A 7,347-nucleotide genomic window follows, 5' to 3' on the forward strand; every position below is an offset into this window, starting at 1 on the left:
GGGTTTTATCTGAGCTGGACACAAGCTGTGGAGGAGACAGGACCATGAGAAGTGTATTTAAGCACAAAATCCATGTGTATTCACACCGCTGTCAGGTCTGCGGAGGGCCACACACACGTTGTCCAAGGCCCAGGAGCGGCCCTCTCCCCAGCCTCGGAGCAAACATCTCAGAGCCCAGGGCTGTCTCCGGTGCCCGGTCAGTCTAGGATGCAGAGTATTACTGTTCAGAAGACTTGGAAGGTAATGTCAAATATCTCCGGCACCTGCTAACTTCACACAGTGCAGTCAAGGTTACACCACACGTACAATGTGCCCTCGGAGACAACCACCCAGGCCGCGGACGGGAGACGAGATCACAGGGCTCTGTGTGTCCTCGCTCGATCCAGAAGGACGGCGCAACGTCAGTGCTTTGTGATGTTAGCACACGTGCTCCAAATTCTTCACGTTATTAGTAGATGTACTTAAGTCTATAATGTTACATTTTATTATTTTACCCATTTCTTTGCTCATATTGACTCCTGCCTCTGGCATTTGCATCCGGGTTCAAGTTCCCTCCAGGCTGTAGCTCTCTGGGCAGAAATCTATGGAGGGTACCCTTGCTCCGTCTCTGCAGATCTCCAAACCTCTCATGCTTACCCCCCACTCTTTTTCTTTTTCTCTCACATTTACTCTTAAATTATCTCCCTCAGGGCTCTGGCATTTGTTAGGACGTCTGCTGTCAGTCTTAGGTTCGAAGGAGACCTACACTTCGTCTCTCTCTACACTTCGTCTCTCTCTACACTTCGTCTCTCTCGTCTTTGTTGCTATTTCCTTTTCTTTCAGAGCCCTGGCTCTTCGAACCTCGCACGAAGCCTCCCCCGTCCTCATGCTGGGCTGATGTTGTGGGCTTGCAGATTACTGGGAATGACAAGCAGCCAGCAGCAACATCTCGGCCTCCGGCCACCCAGTGTCTGCATGCAGGCCAGCTCTCCGACATCCTGCCTCTTTCTAGATATAAACTGTCATCATGTCTAAACACGTCCAAAACTAACCATACCCTTGTGCACCAGCTACTGTTTCCTCTTGTCAGGACAGAGCACTGTCGAACAACCCTCAGAAACCTCTCTCTCTCTGCTGGGTCATTCCCATCCGTTCGCAAATATGCTATTACCTTCTCCATTTAAAAAATAACAAGACAAATATAAAACCTCCTTGAGCTAATGCTCAGACTCCCAGACAAAGCCCCCAACGTTAGCCCCTGCTCATCACTCTGTTCTTACAATATTAGCTTCAATCACAAGTGAGATCACAGTTAACTTTGTTGGGATCACCCCAGGATCACTTGAGGTCATGGTTCTGTAAGGAAGCAGGTCTGAAACTGACTCCATGAGACAATAGAAGGGCACACATTGCCCAAGGCAGAAGGGACCACCCTTGTAACACCCAATCAGGAAAGGCCAGCTCTAAGGGCAGGCCTAATGGAGGCTAAGACTAGTCACGCCCTATGTGAGGGTCCTGGGCCCACTGTGATTGGTCAATACTCTAAAGGTTGTGATTGGGTCCCGCCAAAAGTAACAAATACTCTAGGCAATGTGAATGGTTAAACTTGCTGTCAATAATATTGTATAATAATGATTGGATCACTGTACCTATGTCACCATTTCCTGTCACTCCCCCTTCCCAAACTCATAAAAGCCCTATCTCACCTTTGTTCGGGGGCTCGCTCTCAGCATGGATCCACCACGCCAGTAAAGTCTGTGAGCCCGAGCTTAGGCTTGGCCAGCCTAAGCCCGTAATAAAACCGCCCTTTGCTTTCGCATGCATGATTCGGCCTCCCTGGCGGTCTCTGGTTTTTGGGGGCGATATTAAAATCTGGGCATAACAGTTCACCACTTCCATATTGATCTAACTTTTCAAGTGAGTTATTATCCTGCCTTAAAAGCCTATTCTGGAAGGAACCAAGATGTGTTTCAGGAGATGAATGGACAAATGAACTGTGGTCCCTGCAGACAAGGGGACATTATCCAGGACTGAAAAGAAGTAACCTTTCAGGCCATGAAAAGACACGGAGGCATCTGAAATGCATGCTGCTAAGTCAAAGATGCCAGTCTGAGAGGCTACATACTGTACCCTTCCAACTATAGGACGTTCTGGAACAGGAAGAACTATAGAGACAGTAAAAAGGTAAGTGGTTAAGGGGGAAGAGAAAGAGGGGTTCAGTGAAGCTCGCAGGATTCGGGGACAGTGAGGATACTGTGTGACACTATAATGACAGAGGTGCACTTTTCCAAATTCACAGAATGTATAACACCAAGAACGGACCCTGGTATATACAACTATGGCCTCTGGGGGACAATGTGTCAGGACGGGTCTGTCCACTGTCCTGTCTGGTGAGGACTGTGCACAGTGGGGGAGGCTGTGCCTGTGTCGGGGTGGGGGACACACGGGAGGTCTCTGTACCTCCCTCTCAAGTTTGCTAGGAAACCACAACTGCTCTAGAACAAAGAGTATTTTGTTTAATAACTTCTGGGTCGTTTTGGTTATCGCTGTTCCATTTAAGTCTAACTACAGTCAAGTTTCAGTCTCCCAGACTACCCAGTAGGTACCTACCATCCGGGTTGCAAACCTGGTGAAGGACACTGCTTTCTGTGTTCTGGCTAACTCATTACTCAACAGGATCTCCAACGGAAGAAAACAGAAGTCAAGAAAAACAAGTGAAGGGCACGGTGAACTGAAAACCACTCACCAACTAGGTTTTCTTTTTGTGTATCATCTACTCACAGGGACAACCAAACGGCCCTCATCGTGTGACTGTGTGGGGATGACGTCAGTATTGCTTCAATAAGTAACGCCTTGTTTACTCCTCACGCTTCCCTGAAGAAGCAAGTGCCACGGTTATCCTCCCATCACGAACGCGAGAACGAAGTCAGTTAAGCATCAGACTCTTGAATCTGGCTCAGGTCATGATCTCACATAGTGAGATGGAGTCCCACGTCCGGTTTTCTGCTGACCCCTTGGACCCTGAAGCCTGCTAAGGATTCTGTGTCTCCCTCTCTCTCTGCCCCTCCCCTGCTCTCTCTCAAAAATAAACAAACATTAAAAAAAAAAACAACGATAAACTAGGTAATAGTTACAAAACTTGTCCCCAGGTGCACGACAACAATGCGGCAGAATTGTCTTGTGAACTGAGGCACTGGAGCCCAGAGCCCAGACCCAACCAATGTAGAGTCCATCTCCACCCTAAGGGTTAATGTTTGCAAGGAAATATACACTATCCAATGTGTGGGCCCTGTCAGGGTTTTAGGAACCAAACTACTTGAATTAAAAAAAAAAATTTAATGTTTATTTTTTAGAGAGAGAGAGCACAAGCAAGGGAGGAGTGGAGACAGAGGGAAACATAGAATTGGAAGCAGGCTTCAGGCTCTGAGCGGTCAGCACAGAGCCTGACCCAGGGCTTGAACTCACGAACCATGAGCTTCTGTTTTTTCCTCAAAGAACTAGGCTGGCGACAATCATGTCAACGATTCGTCTGCAAGACACCAGACACAACGCAGAAGAGACACGGACAGTAAACCTGTGCTGTAGACTGAGGACCCATGGAGAGGAAGGGTTGCTTTTGGGACTCAGAGGAGTCTTTCTGGAAAGTAAATCCAGAATAAGCACAGTCACATTTTTTAGGGCATGTGTATGTAGCTTAAAACACCAAGTATTTCAGCCTCTGGAAACACAGAAGAGTAATATGATAAAACTGGTCCGTGTGTTACACACAGAAGCCAGTCGGCTGAAAGTGAAGGCTGCAGATGTTAGGAAGCGCTTCCTGGAGAGGACGGGGCGGCCACATCATTTCTGTATCTCACCACAACTACTAGATGCAAAGGTAAACTATTCAAGGAACTGCCTCCTTAAGGTTTACTACAACACCCGAGAAATACAGGACAACTCTCCTCGTAAATTTGACCGAATTCTTCTTAACAAATACATAAAACTAGACACTAACAATATTTTCATGATTTAAAACACAATTCCATGTTTTTAGTTCTGAACTTTATTGAAGTATAATTCATACACAATAAATTTGTATGAATTTCAAGCATAAAGTTCAAGGAGTTCTAACAAACAGGTGGGCATGTCCTCCTAACTACTATCAAAATCAAGCCACAGGGTACTTCTTTCTTGTGCCCTTTGTAGCCAATCCCCGACTCTACTCCACTCCAGGCAGCCACTGACATAATTCCTGCATTCACAGATTACTCTTCCCTGTTCTAAAAGTTTGTAAATGGATCCCTAGAAAACATCCTCTGTGCTGACTGTGGCTGCTGAGGAGAGCTGGGCTGCGTGACCGTTACAATGTGTTCATTCTCCCCTGGACAGACATTTACTGTTTCCAGCTTTTGTCTATTAAAAATGGCCTGATAGCAACATTCACGAACAAGTCTTTCTGTGGACACATGTGCACTTCTTTTGGGTAAATGTGTAGGAGTGGAACCGCATGTGTTTACTAAGAAACTGCCTGTTTTGCAGGTGGTTATCCTGTGTACTCCCCCATCGAAAATGTCCCCCTTGTTCTGCTTTTTCTCCAACACTTGTTCTTTCAGTCCTTTTTTTATTTAAAAAATTTTTAATTTTTATTTATTTTTCGAGAATGAGACAGAGAGAGACAGAGTGTGAGCAGGGGAGAGGCAGACACAGAATCTGAAGTAGGCTCCAGGCTCCGAGTCATTAGCAGAGCGCCTGACGTGGGGCTCGAACCCACTAACCATGAGATCATGACCTGAGCCGAAGTCAGACGCTCAACTGACTGAGCCACCCAGGTGCCCCTCTTCTCAATCTTATTAACATCAGCCATTCTGGTGACTGTATCTCTCTGTGAATTTTATTTTTGATTTTAGATTTCATTTTTAAGTAATCTCAACACCCAATATAGGGCTTGAATTTACAATCCCAAGATCAAGAGTTGCACGCTCCGCCAACTGAGCCAGCCTGGCGTGCCCTCACTGTGAATTTTAAATAACTGAAGTATCTTTTCAAGTCTGCCCATTTTTAAAAAATTGTATTATTACTGTATTATTAAAGTTCTTTAGATATTCTACATACAAGCTCTGTCAGACCTTGACAAATGTCTCACTTTATGCCCTGTTTTTGTCATTTTTTAAATAATTTTTAAGGACAGAAACTTGTAGTCTTGAAGTCCAAGTTATCAAAACATTTTTTTGTCTTAGGAATAGTGGTTTTCTTTGTCCTAAGAAGTTGTTATGGTCTAAATGCTTGTGTCTACTCCCTTTAAATTCAGATGTTAACTCCTAATATAATGATACCAGGAGGTGGGCCCTTAGGAGGTGATCAGGGCACGTGAATGAGGCCCTCATGAATGGGTCAGTGCCCTCACAGAAGGGAGCCCAGGGAGAACACCAGCCCCTTCTGCCACCTGAAGACACAATGAGAATTTTGTCACCAGAAGACGGGTTGACCACACCTCATCCTGGGCTTGGAATTCCAGCCTCCAGAATGATGAGAAATAAAATCTGTTGATAAACCACCCCAATCTGCCCTGTTTTGTTCAGGCAGCTTGAATGGACTAAGACAGAAATCTCTGCCTACTCTAAGTTCACAAAGACTTTCTATGTTTTGTTCTGTAAGTTTGGTTTTAGGTTTTATAACATTTAGGTCTAAGATCTACTTCTCAAAAAATGTTGGTATTTGCTGTGAGATGGGGAGCACAGGTGTTTCAACCCTCCCCCAAGAGATCCAGTTAATCCAGCATCACCGGAGCATGAAAAGACTCATCTTTCTCCATGGAATGACTCTGGCGCTTTTGTTGAAACATCAGTTGGCCATATATGTGTGGGTCTGTTTCTGGCCTCTGTAGTCTGTTCTATTTATCTATCAGTTGTGATCTTTTAAAGAGCTGAATTGTACATGATTTCCTCTGTCTTGGTCTAAGGAGTCAGAACCAGGGCAACTGCTGGTGCTGATGTATTCCCAGCAAACTTTCAAAAAGGAACAGTAACAGAGAAAAATGGCAAAAGGGGTGTTTTTCACTATTCTTTAAAAATGATCACTTACTTTTAAAACAATAAATATAAGCCAAGGGAACACTAAAGTGTGTTACACTAGTTTTCTAAGTTGACTGTGTAAGGACGCAGGTCCGATTCAGCCTTCCCCTGTACTTAAAGGGGAAGGCTCCGGATTCTCCGGATGAAAGGGCCCACATTAAGGAGGGACAACTCCTGTGGCACCCAATCGGGAGAGGCCAGAGGCCGGCTGATACCTTTGACCTCTCTAGAGGCAGGCCTAGTCACGCCCTACGTGGGGGTCCTGGGCCCACTCTGATTGGTCAATACTCCATGTTGTGATTGGCTCCCACAACTGCCAGTATTGATGGGGGGGTAGGGATTGGATCACTGTACTCCTGTTGTCATTTCCTATAACTCCCCTTCCCAACCTTATAAAAGCCCTGACCTGCCTTTGTTGGGGCTCACGCCACGTGGCCAGGAAGTCAATAGAGTCTGTGAGCCCGAGCTTAAGCCTGTAATAAAGCCCTATGCTTGCAGACGTGACTTGGTCTCCCTAGTAGTCTCTGGTGCTTGTTTTGGGGTGATTTTACAAACTTGGGCACAACTGTTACTCAGTTAGTGGAATGAATACAGAGGCAAAAAAGCACCAAGGGGGCTCACACCATAAAGTGTCATGAATAACCCTTTCACAATGTCACAGGTTCCTCATATGCTCATGTAGCAAAGTTCCTTTAAAGATTTATCAAGATTCTAATTCTATAGAAAGGAATGTATTCACTATTTTTCAAAATGCTAATTGTTAAAGTCTTCATCTCAAAACTTTTTTTTTTTAAGATTTTATTTTTTAAGCCATCTCTATACCCAGTGTGGGGCTTGAACTCAAGATCCTGCGATCAAGAGTCCCATACTCCACTGCAGGGCCAGCCAGGCACCTGTCAAAAGTTCCTTTTTAACTGTCTTCTTAGATGTTTTAATTTGGTAAAATATTCTCATTTCGTGTGTACATGTTGGATACACAAACTCACATAAGCAAGTATGAAGGCGCTCACCCAAAAATCTGTGCCAGTCTACTCTTTCCAAAATAGGAATATTTTTTGTGTCCCTTCTCAAGTCTAGAATTAAAGACTGTCAAAGCAGTATTTTTCCTTTAAACCCAAACTAAAAGTACAAACGACCTGCACAAACCTTCAGGCATAACAAATGAAAATACTATGTTGCTAATCTTATAGTCTCAACCTATACCCCTGATGCCAGTTAGCTTTGTTGACAAATCCATCACAGAGCAGCAAGCCCAGCTCTTACCTCACCACTGTAAGGAGAACTTCGAGAATAAAAATAAAAGCGCTTTTCCGAA

The sequence above is a fragment of the Suricata suricatta genome, chromosome 3 (genome assembly GCF_006229205.1).
Source record: "Suricata suricatta isolate VVHF042 chromosome 3, meerkat_22Aug2017_6uvM2_HiC, whole genome shotgun sequence".
Lineage (NCBI taxonomy): Eukaryota > Metazoa > Chordata > Mammalia > Carnivora > Herpestidae > Suricata > Suricata suricatta.